General features: G+C 35.9%; 1 protein-coding gene and 1 non-coding gene across 4 annotated transcripts in view; one reads left to right on the forward strand and one right to left on the reverse strand.

Moving 5' to 3' along the window:
* March1 (membrane associated ring-CH-type finger 1) overlaps positions 1-20,387 on the forward strand; it is a 799,133-nt gene that overhangs the window by 374,653 nt on the left and 404,093 nt on the right. The gene's annotated exons all lie outside the window — the stretch shown is intronic.
* On the reverse strand, positions 385-491 carry LOC115062654. Its single transcript, XR_003842589.1, has one exon. It is a non-coding gene; the product is annotated as a U6 spliceosomal RNA (small nuclear RNA).

Here is a 20,387-nt window from a genome sequence, read left to right on the forward strand (position 1 = left end):
CATTTGCTTGGAAAATTGTTTTCCAGCCTTTTACTATGAGGTAGTGTTTGTCTTTGTCCCTGAGGTGGGTTTTCCTGTAGGCAGCAAAATGTAGGGTCCCGTTTGTGTAGCCAGACTGTTAGTCTATGTCTTTTTATTGGGGGAATTGAGTACATTGATGTTAAGAGAAATCAAAGAAAGGTAATTTTTTGTTCCTGTCATTTTTATTGTTAGAGTTGGGATTCTGTTCTTGTGGCTGTCTTCTTTTGGTTTTGTCGAGGCATTGCTTTTTTCCTTTTTCTAGGGTGTAGTTTCTTAGTGTTGGAGTTTTCCCTTTATCCTTTGAACCTGGATTTGTAGAAAGATATTGTGTGAATTTGGTTTTGTCATGGAATACCTTGGTTAAAAAATATGGAATGCTTCACGAATTTGCATGTCATCCTTGCGNAGGGGCCATGCTAATCTTCTCTGTATCATTCTAATTTTAGTATATGTGCTGCCGAAGCGAGCACTAGATATATCTTCTAAATTAAAGGAATGAAATGATCTCATCTACATATGTTTATTAAGCCCCAAAGGGACAAAGTGACATAAACAAAAGCTAAGATTTGGGCTCCGTAGTGTGTAATTTCTTTCCTCCATGGCTGATCTGGCTACCACCACCACTAAAGACTAACCCCTCCATTACCAGACTGAAAACAAAGCTCACTATTGGCATCTTTATCAGTTAGGACCATCCAGTCATGTCAGTGAACATCTTCTATCAATAAAGTGAAAATTATTGTTCTCACTGAAATATATAGACTGTATTCTGTATACACATTTACATGCCATGTTCCTAATACTTCTACTATTATAAATTTATGGGGATGCTAAACCATCATTTTCTTTCACACCACATTTTCCAGAAACACCTATTCATTTCACTCCAATAAATTGTGCCAATAAAGTCTTACAGAATCATCTTGTTTTATCCATTTACTCCATCATTTTAAAGCACGTGATCTGATAGGCTGATGTAATTTTCTATTGAAACTTAATTACCATGCAGCTTAAAGACTATATTTTTTAAAAGAAACATTAATTTTGTATGGCGAATAGAAAATTTTTAATACTGAGTAATGATCAGGTTATCACATCATTTCTTTCCATAGCCATATATGAATATATGAATTCATATATAGATGTACAAATCTGGGGATGAAGAGAGAAATAGAAATCACATTGTTCACTGAATAACCCTGTTGTAGTATTTGTATATCTCTGTCCAACAATTTAGATACCAATTGTTGGAATCTCTTACTTCCTGGGGGAGTAATAGTTTCACCAGAGACATGATAACAAGTTTTGAGACAGCCATCTGGTTATTGTATGCTTTTCCAGAGGTTGAAAACACAAACATGTTATTGCACTTGGTGGAATGACTGATCTTACTTGTAGAAGCAAAATAGATCACAACCATGGTTGTAAACTAGGAGAATGTGTCAAAGAATCCAGAATCCAGGATTAGTTTGTAATGCCAAAATTTAATGAACTTTTTTGTGACTCTAATTGAAATATGTATTATCCGCTAAGTATTCAGATTATTTTAGGAATGAAGACATAGATTACCCACGAGCAGCTCAAATCAGAGGGCATCTGTGATTTGTTATAATAAGACAGGCACCATGACAATCTTACCAGCTTTGCATTTGTCCACTGTGCGTCTAGCTGTACAGATATATGTACATGTGTTTTGTAAGTTTTTCCCTCATTGTTCCCTTATTACTTAAGTCTTCATATTGATATTTAACTATGTTTCAGTATAGTCATAGCTGCAATAGAGACATAGTAAACATATAGTAGAGATATAGTGACATATGAGCTTCTGTCCCTAGAGACAGATAGGAGACAGTCTAGATCTCAAACCTTATTTGTAGGGAAACAGTAAGAATTATTTCACATATATTAATTATATTTATAGCTTTTTATTCAAGAAAAAGCAGTTTGTGCTTGATGGGCAGTTCAAGTGTATAGATATGGCTGTTTAAGATAAATGATGGATCATGTCTAGCCCATAGTATAGTTGTCTCTTTTGAATGAGACACGAGTATTGCTCTCCTAAAAGCAGAGCAGCTGTGATGATTCACTGGAGAATCTTGCAAGATCTGGTATCTTAATGTTCTCTCATGGAAGGAAATAGCATGTCCAGGAGGCTCATGAGACTCTTACGAGACCATTAAAAGTTCCTCCTATGACCCTGTCCATCGTTGAGATTGAATGAGACTGGGATGGAATTGCTGCAAGGGATAGCTATTGACTAGTTGTCAGGGGGATGTCCAGTAGTGTGGGGGGCCTGTGAGCAGTCCATTTTCCAGTAAACTCTGCTATTACTCACTGGGTCATCAAGCTGGAAGAATTGTTTCTGTCAGAGTCATCCTGATCACTCAAGAGCAGTTGGTTTATTTCTTATGCTTCTTCACATATTTTCAGAGTCACCCTGAATCTGCCCACACAGAGCCATCACAAGCACATGGGTAGCATCTGATCCTAGAGTTTTCAGCTCTAGCTCCACAGTGCCCAGGAAGTACTGTGGGTAGCTAGCCACCCCCTCTTCCTAGGTGACATACACTCTCCTGCTGGTTTCTCTCTGTGAAAGCATGAGGTAAGTATTAGTCAGGTATGAATTGCTCAAGGTTCTCTAGAGAAAATGACACCATATCTATATATTTATATATCTACATCTATCTATATATCAATATCTACATCTATCTATCTATCTATCTATCTATCTATCTATCTATCTATCTATCGGGGGGGTTGTTTTATTTGGCATTTGGCTGCAAGATTTAAAAGGCTGGCATGTTTAAAAGTTGATAAAAATAGAATAGTTAGCTATGAGCCAAGAGAAGAAGTTCAGGTTAAATATCAAACAGTTTCTTCTTGAAGAAGGCAAGTCATTTTTCTTGTCAGGCCGTCACCTGATTAGATGGAGCTCATTCCTGGTGGAGAGTGGGCTGTTCTAATTGCCTGCTCTGTAACAAAATGTCAAACTCATTTCTCCTGGTTCCAATAAGAACCATTCATGTGAATGCCTCATTTTTTCTATGATGGCCATCCTTTCATTCAGTCCCTATAACTTTCTGGAATATGACAATGTCTGTCACTTTTTCCTAAAAATACTTAAATTATTGGAGTCTGGTGCCATCCTCTGAACTTCTGGGAGATGAGACCCATCAAACAATCCCTTTTATTCTGAGAGATGTCCATTGACACCTGGAGTTTCTGCATACTATAGAATTCTTTGTTTTGCTTTCTTGGTTACACAAATCTATTTAATAAGTTTTCCATGTTAAATCTCCATATTAAAATAGCTTGTGTGGCTTAGAAGAATGAGACAAAACCTTGGTTGATAATGTGGTAGGTTTTATTTACAAAAGAATGATTAAATCATTCTGGCCAAAGTTGAATGACTAGAACAAAATTAATGCTGTGGAAAGTAAGAACCATGTAATTTTAATGTACACAACTGAAGGTAAAGATTAGAGATTTACTTTAGATAGTTCTTTTCCTCTGTGTAGGTTAGTTCATTTAATCTCTGCAGGAGCTCTGTGAGCCAAATACTGCCTCGCTATTGGGGAATAAGGCATACTTAGAAGAGTTTAATAGAGATAGCAAGTGAGTAGTCCTACTATTTTTATCTCATAATTGACTAATCTCATAACTTACAACATGATTTTAAGTTGTAAGGCCAATACACCTAGGTATAAAACAAATTGCAAGACTTGATGAGAAAACTGTTTAATTTAGCATTAACCTTAAAAACCATTTTACATTGTTCTTTTTCAGAATTGTACAAACAAATGTACAAAACAAAAACCTTAGCTGTTATGGATCAGTTTCTTGGACACATTTGTCCTCATCTGTTGCAGGAAATATTAAAAAATGAAACCGGCGTGTCCCTGCATTTGTGCCAGCCCCCGGTGGCCTGGCCGGCCATGCACTGGCAGGCAAGGGCCGGCCTGTTTTTACCTCATGGAGACTCTGACTCAGAACTCCACAATCTCTCCACCCAGCTCTCTAGGTTCCCAATGACAGGGCGTTACCATGCCAACCCCATGCTTCAAATCCTCCACTGTCTTTGTGGTACACATCTGGAAAACCCACACTTTGCCGCCATATGCCGTACCTTTCTCTCTTGAACCCAGACAAGCCACTGTGTGAAGGAAAATGCAACACAAACTTAGTTCAGAAACAATGGTAACTTAATCTCCAGGCACAAGAACTAAGACCTAATCTTGTCAGCCTTATTAAATCTGATTCATCTGGTGGTAAATCCATGCGGATCCACCATGATACCAGGAAACTCTAGCAGCGACATCTGACCCATATGCTGTCTCCCTTCCAAGGGCACCTGCTTCCTCTCTTCCTCCATCCCACCCAGAAGTCCTACCAGCTCACCCAGTGGTTGGCACCTTTATTTGTTAGATTTGTTCACAAGAACAGCACCAGGCTTATCCACAACACTCATCAACCAAAAATACGTAAACGAGAGGTCAGATTCCTACATACAAAACTGAGACTTAGAAACATACATTTAAATACATCCCAATTATTGTATTTTACTCTACGCTTTGCAAACTACTATCTTATAACCGGGGAAGCATTAGGAAAACCATAAAATGCTAGACATGTCACATATTTGTTAAGGTTATGTGACAAACATCATGGCCTAGGTAATTTAAAAGAGGGATGTATCTCCTCAAACTTAGGGACTAAAGTTTTATGATCATGGTATCAAGAGTCGCGGGTTTGTTCGTTTATTTATAAGTTCTCTCTGCTACGTGACAGATTGGTGCTTTCTCGTTGTTCCCACACAAACTATGAACAACATTCACTGGGTTAGGAATCACCCAAGGATCTCATTTTAATTTTACTGTATCTTTAACGAGTCTGTCACCAATTATTGGAAAATAGATAATACTAAACAAATATTCATTGAGGGAAAAGACAACTCAATGAGATGTGATTATATGGTAAAGACAATTCCCTTTAATATTCTGTACTTTGGACAACTATAAAAGAGACCTCCTATCTTTAATTTTGTGAATGAGGATATAAACAATTGAGTTATTTTCAAAAACTGAGCAATCTATGCATACCACATTCAAATGTTAAATTGCTAATCCAAAGGCAGACAATCATACACAGAGAAGAAAACTTAGTCTGTTGATCACATCCATTTGCCCTTTTACAGCTTTTGTCCCATTCTCACTTCTAAAAACTGATCAGGAGATTTTTTTATACATCATTTCTCAATTCATTAGAATGTATTAGTTGCAGAGACAAAAGATTAATGTCTCTATAACTGAACCCCAGTTCTCATGAGTATGCGCACGTATGAGTCACTGCTAGTGTCTGTTAACACACTCGGTGTTCGCACAGAAATACCCATCTAAAACATGCTTGCTCTCATCTTCCATCTTAGAATCCTTAACTGATACAGTTTAATTGTAGCGATTTCCTGAATGCAAATTACATAGTGTTTGTTTCACTTTTGTTATGTAGTACCCTCCAACGTTACTCTCAAGACTAGTCAACCAGTCTATTCATCTCAGCACTGAGATATTTATTTCTTTGTTTTGTCTTGAACCCTGAAAATAAATCTTTGGAATTGAGAATTCATGCATAAAAATCTCTTACTCACTTTTCAGAAGTGAGAATAGGACAAAAGAAGTAAAAGGGGGAATGGGTATGATCAATATATGCATGTCATATGTACAATATATAACTAATAGGTGCTGGTAAAATACTTGAAATCTATTCACTTTGAAAATCCAGGAAGGAGGGTAGCTATGATTTCAAATTTCTATAACTTCATTCACTCCCCTCTTTTACTTCCATGTTCTTGTTGGCTGACTGCAGATGGGTAAAATTCTTCTCTAACAATTTCGTTTCAGCCCTAACCATGTTTGCCATTTGTTTACTAGGATAGTTCAAATGGTTCAGTTAAAATTGAAATTCTTCCCAGCTTCAGGATCTGAATTAGAAATCTGGTTGGGCCTGTGTTTTTTCCAGTCATCTGAAACATGTGATCTACCAGTTGGAGCCTAAATGCTGTAAGGAATGGATGCTAACCTCATCATAGTCTACATGTTGAAAGCATGAAGTCTCATGAGATTGAGGGAGTGAATAGGGGTGCACAGAGGAGGAAGGATGGAGTTACAGTCACAGTGATAGCCCTTTACCAATCTAAGATTTCAAACTGGAATTTGGAAGTGAGTAAAAAAATATCACCTCAATAGTTTTCATTCAATATTGATAATTCTCTCACCAGCTTTTAACCTACTGCTTACTGCGGTAGACCGGTCTAGTCTAGAATTTTGTCTACTTTAATATTTGTCTAATTTAGTATTTCCTGGGCTGTCTGCTCATCCTGATACTTGTCCAAATTTTGGGTTGCACACGGAAACTTTTCAAAACCAAACAACCTCCTAAAAGGAACATATTTTGGTTTCAGAAAAATCCATACTAAATAGCAAATGGATCCCTATTGTCATGTACCTCAGCATAGAAAACCTTAAAAAGTATTTGTAGAGTATAGAATGATTAAAATGTTACTGAAGTTTATGATAGTACAACTGATAAACTATTCTTTGTATTTACTAAAAACAGTATGTATATATGCCTCTTATAAATTCTTATTAATTCCATAACGTATATATGTTACCATTGGGCAAATATATATATATATATATATATATATATATATATATATATATATCAAAATGAATATTATATATAGTTATTGGAAGGCATATATATTTATATAGTGATAGATAGATAGATAGAGTCAATGAGAGGCATGCATACATGTTTTTAAGGTATGAATATTTATGTATATATGCAATTATATATGCAGACACTTAAAATTATGTATATAAAACATTTATATATACTTTCATTTGAAATGTGGTGTTCATTAGAATGCTCTTAGCAGACTGCAACTGGAAATAACATAATAACAACTTAATGGACAAATGTATATTAAATTTATATAATGCCAGATTTAAAATCACTGCAACTTCCCACAAAAATATGGATGAATTTCATAAGTGAAGAAATCCAGGAATCAATTTGTGTCAACTTTATGATCCTTTCCTATGAAGCTCAAACACAGACAAAATGAATATATAAATATTTAAAAGATTAATGGTTACCCTTGTGAGTGATATTAACTGGTTGTTCTACACCTTGACCTAGATGGAAATCATTATATGTATTTATGCTAATCATAGTAAAGTACACAATTAAAAATACATGTATACAAGTATACATTTAATAAAGTATACAGTTAAAATTTTTTCTACTTCATGTACATATCTTATTATGATAGTACTTAAAATATATTTACATATAGCTTGCTTTGAATTCTTATACTAAACACAAGAAGGATGAAACACAACATGAGTCTGTTAAATTTTCAATATATTTTATTTATTTTTTATTAATTACTTATTTCATTTATTTACATTCCAAATATTGCCCCCTGCTGGTCCCCCTTGCGGAGTTCTTCCCCTCCTGCCCCTACCCTTTGCCTCTGAGAGGGTGTCCCCGCTCCAGGTATCCCTTCACTCTGGAGCCTAAAGTCTCAACAGGTTTAGGTGCAACCTCACCCACTGAGGCCAGACAGGTCAGCCCTCTGCTGCATTTGCGCCAGGGGCCTTGGACCAGCCCATGTATGCCCTTTGGTTGGTGGCTTGGTCTCTCACAATTCCCAGCAGTCCATGTTAGTGGACAATGTTGGGGTTGCCATTTCCTTCAGTTTCATCAATCCAATCCCTAACTCTTCCATGCAGATTCCCAATCTCCTCCTTCATGCTTGTCTGTGAGTATCTGCATCTATCTCAGTCATTTCTCTCAAATAACCCATTGTCCTCTGATGGAGTCTCTCAGAGGACGGCCATGCTGGGCTCCTGTCTGTAAGCACAACATAGCTTCAGTAATAGTATCAAGAATTGGTGCCCACCCATGGGATAGATCCCAAGTTGGGCCAGTCAGCCCAATTTGGGATCTATTATTTAGGGAGAAGAATCTTTGGGAGAGTCTTGATAAATTTTTATCCTCTAACTTTTTTCTTTTATTATAAATTTAACTTTGTTAGAATGGATTATTATTGTAAAATTCATTTTCTGTCTATATGTTTTGATTAGAAAATAGATGGCATATTACTCACTAATAATTTACTTATATTTACTAAAGACACAGTTTTTCTGATGATATTTAGTCTAGTAAATTTTCTTCTTAAAATTCCAAGTTACACATCTCATTCTTACATTCTGCTCCAGTTTATAGTTTCTGTTGTCATACAAGAACTGTTCATTGTTTCTTGAGCTTCACTCTGAGCTTCTTTAAGCTGAAACAGAAAAAAGTCCTTTGGTGGAGAAATTCTGAATCTGTATCCTTTCACTTGAATATTTACGTACGCATGTGTTGAATTCAAGATGAAATACCTCAATGGGTTGAGAAAACTGTTTTCTTTCCTTTAAAACCTTTTGCAGCACTGCTAACCACAGAAGGGTTGACTGAGGGCATTTCTGTGTGGCAGTTCACAGAGCACCATGCTACTTGGTAATTTGGGGTGTCTGAGGGATGAGTCCCCCAATTTCTGCGATCAGCTTGTGCTTTTCTATGCCTCTAATAGACACTGTATTTAAGGTTTATTCTAAATGACTTCATCTCTGAACAGGTTGTCTATATTTTCCTTATTATCATTCTCTCTCTCTCTCTCTCTCTCTCTCTCTCTCTCTCTCTCTCTCTCTCTCTCTCTCTCTCTAATGGTATTTGCCTGGTGGAAAATGAGCAGTAGAAAAATCCCTGTAAAAACTTTTCTGTCTTCAACTACCCTTAACCCTTCCTGACAATGTCTTTAAGTTTATCAGGAGCTGTAGTCCTGCTTGGAGATAATAAACTAACTGTGAAAGTTCTCTAAAGATCAAGAACAGAGGAACCAAGCCGTGTCTTAGGACCTTAAAATTATAGTAAATCCAGAATCCCATCTGAATCAGATCAATCCCTGTCACTGTGTTTTATATGTCTACTCAAATGCATGAGTCAAAAATAATCTGAGAAATGAGCATGAAGGGATCTCTACAAGGTTTTATTAGAACGTGCATATGGTAATATTAAAATTAACTTACTTTTCCTTGAGTTTGTAGTGGTTATTAATTAATTACAAACAGGAAAGGAGAGAAATTGGTCAAGAGCCTGGATATTGGAGCAAAATTTTCAGGATTGAGATAGACCCTTGGTGTCTATTGGTTAATGCCTTTGCTTGGACTTCTCTTCTTTGACCCTAACTTCCTTGTAGCATCATCAAAATGATTGGGGACCCAGCTTTTAATCAGTACAGATATCCAACACACAATTAATTATACGATGAAAATATAATGTTGGCTTATATTCTGAGGTGTCAGTGTATGGTCAATATGTTCCTTTGTTTTGGAACTGTAGGAAGAGAATGCATCAGAAGAAAGGTGCATGGCACCCAGGAAAGGGGATAGGAAGGACTAGGGTCCCCTCAGTATTTCCTTCCAGGACTTCCCCTTTGTGGCTTAAGTTCCTTCAACTAGTTTCTCTTCCTAAAGTTCTACCATGCCTCAGTAATTTCATAGTCTAGCAAGTAAGCCTTCAACACATAAAGCCTGTAATCAGAGCCATAGTGACCAAATGAACCTGTTTGTTATATTAAAATTTACTTATTTTTATTTTACATGTATGGGTGCTTTGCATGAACTTTGTTTTTGCACTACACACACACACACACACACACACACACACACACACACACACACACGTCCACAGAATCACGAATATGATGTCAAATCATTTGGTACTGCAGTTACAGACATATGTGAGCCACCATGTGGGTGCTGGGAATTTAATCTGGGTCCTCTGGGAAAAGGGCCCATGTTCCTGTTAGCCATACCTCCAGGCCCTCTGTTTATGTTCTCACAGAAACCCCTAGCAGCCACACCTCAAATTGCCTTTGAATGTGTCTTTGGTTCTTCTCTCTTGGTGCGGTTGCTTCTGTGAGACCCTCATGCCAGAAGCCCTGGAGTACAGTCCTAGACTTCTGGAATTCTTTTCCCACACATTAGATACACATCTGCCTCTGCTCCTCAGCTCACCACTTCTCTCCCGTTACAGTGTTTATTCTCACATCTGTATGTCCAAAGCCCAACTAGTTTTGAGAGCTTATCTAAAGGCACTGGTTCATTTGATTACTTTCTAAAACTGGATGGTAATTTTTTTTCACTTCTGAACGTGCAAATCATGATGCTCTTTTATAGCATCTAAGTGTTTTCCATTCTGTGTTATAGTTTCTTAAATACGACACTTCACCTCGTAGACTTCCAGTGTGGAGATGTACCAATCTTTCTATACTGCATACAGCAAGCAAAGTTTTGGTGCACAGAAGATGAATAAATACTCACTATATGGATTAATCTTGTTTAAATACAATTTAAAAGAAAATATAATGACTTCAAATCTATTTGTAATACTTATTATTGTCAAAACAAAGAATGCATATAAAACTAAGTGATATAAAATGTATCAGCTGTACGAACCAAATTTTATTAAATTAAATTGTCTTATTTATTTATACCTCATTCATGTCTAGAATAATGACCATCCATATATCTCTATTTATCTATCTATCTGTAACTATCAATTTATCTTTCTAATCAATAATTTATCTTACTATTGCCATCTATTGCAAAAGACAAATTAGATGTTGACAGTATTCATTTTTGTGTAATATGATGAAGAAGTTTTGAATTTTATTTTTTAAAAACTTTTTGTTTATGTTTGCATAAACGTTTTTTTGAGAGTGTGTACAACCACATTTGCAAGCAGATACATGTTACAGCCAGAGGTTGGCATCAGAGTTTCTTTCTTTTACCTTTGTACCATCGTATTTTGTTTGTTTGAGGCTGCATCTCTCAGTGAACCTGAAGTTCCAAGTTTGTATAGACTCGCCAGCCAGTGATTGTCCGGGGTTTTCCTGTACTTCTTTGCTAGAGCCAGGATTCCAGGGACATTCCTCTATGCCCAGCTTTTTATGTAGGTTCTTCCCTCCTGCACTCAGGATCTCATACTCGGAGAGCAGGTACTTTGTCCACCATGCCATCTCATTAGGCTCTTTAACTCTAATTCTAATACAGTGCTTGTCAATCTGCGGTTCAGGGCACCTTTGGCAAACATTTATCTCCAAACATATTTGCATTAAAATTCATGATAGTGTCAAAATTACAGTTAGGAAATAGCATCAAAAATCAATTTATTTTGGTTGAGAGATCACCACAAAATGAAGAAGTGTATTCAAGTGTTGCAATACCAGGGAGGCTCAGAACCACTGTTCTAATAGATCAACTTTACAATTATAAAAGTTCAGAATTACAGAATAAACAATTATATTAAAATTAAGGTAACCTAGAAACTTAGTAGATGTATCTCATCTTTCAAATAGTTAAATTTAGGTTAAATAGATTGACTAGACCTAAGAGATCTGCCCTTGGTAGGGATTTTAGGGTTGTTGTGCTGAGACGGGAGAGGGGCTGTTCCTTTCTTCCTTCTCTATTGTAAACACAATAACTAGCTGTTAGACATGAGAAATCTTAGCGTGAATGAACAATACATGATAGCTAATAAGAAATCATAAATGAATTACTGAATATTTCCATACAGAAAATTTTGTAAATCTATTCTTAAGTTTGATATATACATGCTGAAATTAAAAGCACATAGAAATAAAAAGAAAAAAACGAAGGGAGTTAAAAAACAAGGAAGTGATGAATATTTTGAAAATATTCCCTAACTTATGAATTTGGAAAATGTGCTTCACGAGAGTGCACACATGAAGGAAAAGTGAAGAATGTCTTGATCACGTGAAGAGGCAATTTTATCCTCTCATTAATTAAAATGTGTTTAATAATCTTCAAAGATTTATTTCTGAGGAATTATATTAACTATTAACTCAATGGTGATGGAGTACTATGGATCACTCTATGTACTTTTCAAATACAGCATCTTTTCTTGAACACAAAGGTAAAAATACAAGACATATGTTTCCTTGCAGAATGTTTTGATTCTTGAACAAAAATAATTTATAGTTTTGTAGGATAAAATTGTGCAATTTACTTAGTTAAGTTTGACATTATCAATGATTTCTTTTCTTCTTTATAATATTCCTAAAGATGTCATTTGAAGGAAAATATATTTAGTTTGTTGTAGATCTATTGAAAAAAACAACTCTTTAACAATAAAATGGAAATAGGAGTTGTTTGCTCAGTTGGGGAGTATCTACTAATTTGTGTCATTTCTTATTTAAGGTCGAATTAATTGCTGGTGTAAAGTTGCTTTATTTAGCTGAACTATCATAACATAATGGTGTGTGTGTGTGTGTGTGTGTGTGTGTGTGTGTGTGTGTGTGTNTATATATATATATATATATATATAGAGAGAGAGAGAGAGAGAGATTCAAAATTCCAATCATGTAAAATGAAACAGTGCTAATTTAACACCTATGTCATTAAGAACTGCAAATTATACCAGCTATGTGTGACTGCCAGATGGTGGATTCAAATGTGTTCCACAGTCTCTGCATATTTTGGGGAATCAAATGGTCAGGGGAATCAGGATAAAATATAGTGGATCTCTGTGATCCATTTAACAACACACAAAAGATGCTTTCTTCCTTTCTGATTATTATGTAACACTGATGTAAAATGCCAATTCCACAATGTTCACTTCAGTTTTATGGTATAGAGGGACAGTATGTCTTTAGATATTTTTCCTTAAAAATTTCCAAGTGTTTTCCTCAACAGTAAATTATAAGAATAAAAAAAATAAGACAAATGCCAATTTTCTCTGGGGGCTTAATCTTGGTTTTCCTGAGAATTAAACCATTTTGATGAATTATGAATTGGTATTTTTCCTTACCACACTATCCAATGTATCAATAATAGTCTGAGAAATATATCCGTAACTATCATAAACTCTGAATTTTGTTTGTACTGTTTATCTCATTACTAAAAATGATTAAAATTTTTATTTTGTCCCCATACACTCTGCTGTTGCCATGAGAGATTCTGGTAATGGTCTAGTTATGTATGCTTATCTCTTCACATGGATTGTCCATTTCCTTAAAAATTACCACACACTGCTCTTAATAAAAAAGATGAAAACATGTAATGAACACTTTCTTGTAGATTTGCCTAATTTCTTTTAAACTGATTATTTAAATCATTCCTCACACAGATGGGTATCTCATTGTGGCTCCCTGAGAGGACATTAAGTAGTCTACATAAGGAAGGGTAAAAATAAATACTTCTAAATGTAGCAGGGTGTTGGCCATTTCCATATGTGCTATGAATAGCAACACACATTGCTTGCCTCTTCTTATTTAAGCTTCTTATCTGGTATTTTAAGTTGTTCTGGCCTTAGTTTGCACTATGTAGAACAAGGCATTTCAGAATTGGGTCTATGGAAAAAAGCACTCTGCTATAATTTAATTTCAAATGTGTAGGGTTTCAAGTTATATATCTTTAATATTTTTATAATAATAAAAGTTTACAAGCTTTGATTTTCAGATTTTAGCCACCTTGGTTAACACATAAACTATTTTTTTTAATTATATGTTTGAGAATTTTGTACAATGTGTTTTGATCATGTTCATGCCTGCTCCAGCCCCTCTCAGACCCATGCCCCTTCAATACTCATCCAACCTTCCCTCCTTCCTTCCTTCCTTCCTTCCTTTCTTTTTTTCTTTCTTTCTTCCTTCTTTCTTTTCCTCCTTCCATTCTTTATTTCATTCTTTTCTTTCTTCTTTTTATACCTGTCAAGTCCTATTTTGGATAAAATAAAATTTTGGATGTATGTCACCACAGTTGACTTAATAATAGAAATATTCTCCTAAAGAAAACCAACTCTCACCAGCTATTTCTTGCCAGCCATCCTTGACAAAGGGTGGAGCTTAGTGCCCCTCCCCTTTCCCTGCTGGGATTTGATCTGACTTGACCTTGCACAGATCTTGTACATTTTGTCACAATGACTGTGAGTTCTTGTATGCAACCGCCCTACCGGATCCAGAAATTACTCTTTATCTTATGTTCATTCGCAGTCTCTGGCCTTTACACCTTTTCTGCCCCTCTTTTTCAATGATTTCTGAGATTGGAGAGGAAGATGGTACAGTATGTACATTCCATTTAGGGCTGGAAATTTTGTAGTTTATTCATCCTTTAAATTTGGACTAGTTTTGAGTTTCTGCACTAATTACTAATCTACTACAAATAGAAGCCTCTCATATTTGGGTTGAAAATCATAGAGGATCTAGGGCTACAGTGGATATTTCTCAACATAATAATGGCAATATATAGTTCCCCCTCCCCAAAAATCTGGGTAAACAGCTATAGACTCTACATTGAAAAAGATAAACTTTTATGTGTTTGAAATTTTCATTAGGCTTTGGTATAGTTCAGATTGTAGTAGCCAAGAATATTGCTTATGGAAATTGAAGGTATAGAGACAAGGTTATCCTTAAGACTTACATCAGGTGCTATAAATATGGATTAATTGTAGTTTTTTTTCCTCAAAATCACATGTAACTACAAAAATGTCACACAGATTTTACTAAGATGTTCCAAAAGGTGATCTCATTCCTATGAACATGAAGACCTTAGGGAATATAGGCCACTAGCTCAGAATTTGGACAGCTCAGTGCCAGCAGCCTTCCATAGACACACAGTAAGAAGCAACAGAGGACACAGAGTAGGAATTTTATCTCAAAACAACTCTTAAGCCTTGTAAACACACAGTCCCCAGTCTTCAAGAATCTGCAACCTGCAGTGCGGCAAAGTAATGGCAGAATTATTAATAAGTATAAAAGAAGATATGGCATGAAAGATGGAAACAAAGGAAGAAATTTACATGAGAAAAGGAACAGGGAACCTTCAAAAATTGTTACACACACACACACATACACACACACACACCATCCTGCATCTCTAATCATTGAGAAAAGTTTTATAAAATTAATGTTGCAAAGAGGTGCCTCAGTCCATACTGTTTCAATTTATACATTATTAAAATTAAGTCCTTCTTACCAGCTGGTGTTTACAGAAGGAAGGGAAGTAGATCACAGCCTAGAGCATCTACTAATCCCTAAATGATGAAAGAGCCACAAAGAGCTACTGTCTTTTGGATGCTTTCTCTGTAAGACCCTACATGGGGTAACTTTTATATGTGATCATCCTGTTTTATTTTAATTCTTCTGAAAAAAAAATCTAAGGAGCCTGTGATATATAATTCATTATCCTCATTTTAACTCAAAGTAGTGCAATCATGAAGATTTAATTGCTAGCTTAGATTACATGCTATTCAGGGGGAGGAGCTGCATTCAAATAGGAAGGCGTCCTCTTTGCTCTTGAGTAGCTTGGCCGCCTGCTTGTAGACAGCTGCATCCAATGCACTAAAAAAGACATAGTGCTAAAGTGCTAGGTGCAACCGAGTGACTGTCCAAATGTTGCTGGAAATTCTGGATTACTAAAGCATTGTAGTGACCTTTGTTCCTGAGTTAATTCTCTGGAAAGCCACAGTTTGGGCCCTTCTCTGTGCACTTCATCAGTGTCAGCTCTGTAACTGAAGGCTACTTAAAATGAATCTTCTTAAATTGTCACAAATTTCATTGACTCTACTTTTAATATAAACAAATATGAGAAATACAATAAATTATAAAGAGACATACACATAAACTTTACAATGTCAGTTATTGTAATTTTATTCCTATAACATTTTTATATTAAAATATTTTGTTAATAAAAATTGAAGTATAATATTTAAAGTTTTTATTTCATCTCCCTTCAGTGAATTGTTTATTTGCCTTGGTTTTCTTTCTATGACTATTAAGCATTTTTTACGGAAACAGTAACGCTTACTTTCTCTAAGAGTCTTACTTTTCCTCTCAGCCACTGTTGTCAGTTCAAAACTCCTTTTCCCATAGATTTTAAATAGATCTTAATCAATCAAATGTTTGAACATTTGCTCTCAAATAATATCCAACTCATGAGACCCCTGCTAGTCATAGGTACTTCCACATTCCTGCTCACAAGCTTAAGACAAAATCAGTATCATCTCATGGATTGTGTATCAGCATAACTCCCCAACTAAGAAGAAAACCGTCCTTTGTTTTAGAAATGATTGCGACCTTACTAGATTATATCTCTCTACAGGAGAAAAACCAAAACCAACCTCATGTCTAAAACACAGCTTTATTTTTTATGAGTTCATGTCATCTGAATAGAACAGTATTAAGTCAAAACTTATAGAGATATCAGCTCATAAACATCACACAGACAGAAAAGCATACAGATAAATTAAGAAAAATTATTTTCATAGAGAAATTACTGTAAATATATTATAATTCCTTTTTGTTTCTTATTATTGATTTAGAATTACCAGTTAATCCACACATAACCAAAACTAGGGCATACAACAAATAAGAAAAAATGCATAAGTAGCAAATAAAATAATTCCAAGTATAGCCTTTAAAATTTACCTATAGAGCCATTTCTGTGACAGGTTGAAGGCACAAAAACATCTACCTTTTCAAATGTTTCTGAAAGTCTAGCAATATAATAGCCATGACCCTTCAGGAAAATAGAGGTGATTTCTCTGGGTTTTGGATTCGTGTCCTGTGAGTCCCTTCATCTCTTGTGCCTGAGACTTCTCTCATGGTGTCACTCCGCTGTTAATTGATACCCACAAACTGTGGGACTCTCTTGAGAGACTGAGGGAATCCCACATTAAATTGTTTGGGTGGCTCTTGCTTCCTTTCTGTTCTGATCAACTTCATGGTACACAAACTATTGCACACTAAGCAGAAACACAGACCGATCATCTTGCCTGGCCACCAGCATTCAGCCAGCCTCCCTGTAGTGTTTTCTAGAAGTTCAACACACACTTTTTTTTTTTACAGATTTCTAGATACGACCTAATTAATTGTCATAGTGGCATGGAGGTGTTCTATCCTCCACAAACCATTCTTTACTTAAAATAATAATAATTTCAACATCCTGTTTCTTCAACCTTTGAGTTGAGCCAGAGGTCTTACGTAGTAAAGTTGGATCAATTCCTATGGGTTCTACTGCCTGTTAAAGGATTCGATAACAAGCCTCCTTACCCTAAATACTGTTCAATGAATCATATATCAAATTTTAATAGACTTTATTGTAAAATTAGCTATATCTTTATAGGAAAAACTGAAACAACACAGATATGATTTCTATGTACCACGTCTTATCACTGCCCCTCTTACTACAATCTATCAAACTAACACGTTATCTTCATTACCAGTGAGGAGAGTGTGTTGGAGACTTATTTTGACCTGAAGGCTGAAGCTGGTTCGGGTTCCTGTGATTCTTGCATAGCGTCTACTTTCTTTTGCCGCCTCTCAGCTCAGATCCCATGCTACTTCCCAGCGTGCTTCCTTGGGCTCCCCCACTCTGGGAGAATTCCCTAGTGTTCCCTAGATTTTCGTGGCCTTGGTGGGTCTGTGGAGGAAGATGCTTTCTTTCTAGAACTTCGATATTTTACCAGGTTTAAGTTGAAATCATGAGTTAAGGGAAGGAGGGTCATAGAAAGGCTGTTTTCATCACAACCTCACAGAAGAGTTTTGGTTCCTTCTTAATTTTAATTTCTTTTACTCTTCATCTCCCTCCATCTTGTTTTCTTATATGCTAATGTTTACATAAGATAAATATGTATTTGTTTTATTTGAATAAGATAGGTTGCTGCTTTACTCCTATCCCAAAGTTTAACTTTTAAGTGTTGAAGGAACTTAATGTGGCTTACAGTACCCTGAATGCCTCTGCAGGTTTAGCTGGAATTCTTTTCCTACAAAGCCCATTTTCCCAACTTCCTTCTCCTACCTGCAGCTATTTAAAAGAAAAAATGCTTTAAATGTACACTCTCACCTATTCCAGACTGGTGAACATACTCGCTATACAGTCAGGGCCACCATCCTGACTTTAAAATACACCATGCAACACAGTCAACCTAAACACTGGGAAGTGGTAGCTTAGGGTGTCCTGGGTATTGCTGAGCACACAATCAGGCTCCACAGAACAACAGAAACCCAGAGAGAACCAAAACTAGCAGAAGCTGTGTAACAGACCATGTAACAAAATAAAACATCCAAACCTGCTAATAGTTAATTTTATTTTATTTTTCATTTATCCCAAACTATTGGATGGTATTACTTCTTACCTTTTCATTCCTAAGAAACATTAACAAACCAAAATGAAAAAAATGCTTTATTTATATTGAAATTATACTATGTTTATAAGATAACTTGGAAAAATCTAGTAATTTATATTGTACTTGCTAGATGTTCTTGATTTAATGAAGTGGGCTTTTTACTTTTCAATTGCATTTTTATTGCCTTATACTTGTGTGTGTGTGTGTGCATATGTGTCCATTTCTCTGTGAGTGCAACAGGATGACATTGTTGTTCTTCTCTGTTCCTTCTCACATTCCTCTCCTGAGGTTGAGGTCTCTCACAGAACCTAGTTCTTGGCTAGCATTCCCTACAAACCCATAAAGCTCTAGGGTTACAGATGTTAGACAGTTTTCTCCAGCTTTGATGTGAGTGTTATAGGTCTTGGGTCATGCAGAGATTCACCAGCCTGACAATTAATAAATTTTAACAAAGGAGAGGCTTTTATTCAGATTAGAGGCAAAAGGGAGGCAGGATGAGGGAGGGTACAGAGGGGAAATTGGGAAGATGGACAACATTTGAAATGTAAATAAAATAATTAATAATAATAAAAGTAATAACAGTAACATTTTTATTAGAAATAAGAGGCAAATGGAAAATTAAGGCAAGGCCACTTCTCAGGCAGACAGATCTATTGTAGGCTGTGCTAAAGAGCTGGGAAAATAATTATAACTTTAATGGAATAATATAATTTTCCTCCCAGTATTCCTGCCTCCTAGTGTACTTGGCACAGGGCCACCATTAAGTCCTACCAGGTCCACAGCCAGAACTCCAGATTCCCTAGTGTAGCCCACAGCCATCTCAGTCTTAGGTTTGTAAAGACCAAGAATGCAAAGTTACAGTTTCTTCTCATGCAAACAGAAGGTCCTCTATGCAAAGCTAGTTTATTTTCAGAAGCAGAAACAGCAGGGCAGAGTTTAACCTTTTTAAGGTCTAGTTTTGTCTTATATTTCTCTTAGAACAGATATTTTAATTTTTTCAACATAAAGTCAGCCATCACCATAATGTTATCCATCATATTCTCCCAGTGAGTTATAGCTAGAGTCAATTTCTTGACTCTGTGCCGGTTACCTGTTCATATAGTGACTTAATTAACATCAGCTTAATAACTCCCAGCTGTGAACTGATACATCTGGTTAAGGCATTAATGACACAGCAGGAGCAGGAGAGCTAAGGTCCCTGCAATGGCTGACAGAGGAGGTACTGGTCTTGAAGTACCTGTTTACTTCCTCCTCCTAGGACCATTTCTGTCTCTCTGACGTATTTTTGAATTTCAAAAAAAAATTATCCCTGTTAATTCCTGAGTAGTTGACATAGAAGCAGCGAGTTTCCCCAAGGTCATGCAGTAACCTTGTTATGTACCATGTTGTAAGACTTCCTCAGCTAATGAGTCAACCTGTTCTTCTAATTTTGGAATAGATTTTTCTAATGAAAATAAGTTATGAGTTATTTGATGTCCTAATGTTTGTAGTTGACATCAACCATAGCTGTGCCTATTGCCTCAAGAGCAGCTACAGCTGTGCCCAGTTCTAGGCTTCCTGTAAGAGGTATCAGGAGAGGAAAGGCATGTTCCTCTCTACCCTAGTGGGCAAGAAAGACTTAAAGATACAAGAGTTCTCTTTCTACAAGACGATCGTGAACACTTTTATTGCACTTGCCAGGGTGTTCTTGATTTAATGTCTTCAATTGTAAAAGTGGTCCTTTGATTTTTAAATTGAATTTTTATCATCTTATAATTGTATCTGTGTGTATACACACATATACATATACATACACATACACATATACATATATCAGAGATGGTTTTTACTACAATGAGAAGCATCTTTTTGTCAAAACATATGTAGAAAACAAACAAATAAAATTAAAAATTTTGAGGTTATGACTATAATAGTAGTCAATGCTTTACCAAATCCCAACTGATAGCTTGCCAGAACTGCATTGATAAATGTGTTAAAACTCTGAACCTTTTTTTTTGGGGGGGGGGGAATTATCTCAGCAGTTGAAGTTGGTTTTGAAGACTTATTTATTTATTTTATGTAAGTACACTGTAGCTGTCTTCAGACACTCCAGAAGAGGGCGTCAGATCTTG

This window comes from Mus pahari, chromosome 19 (genome assembly GCF_900095145.1).
Source record: "Mus pahari chromosome 19, PAHARI_EIJ_v1.1, whole genome shotgun sequence".
NCBI lineage: Eukaryota > Metazoa > Chordata > Mammalia > Rodentia > Muridae > Mus > Mus pahari.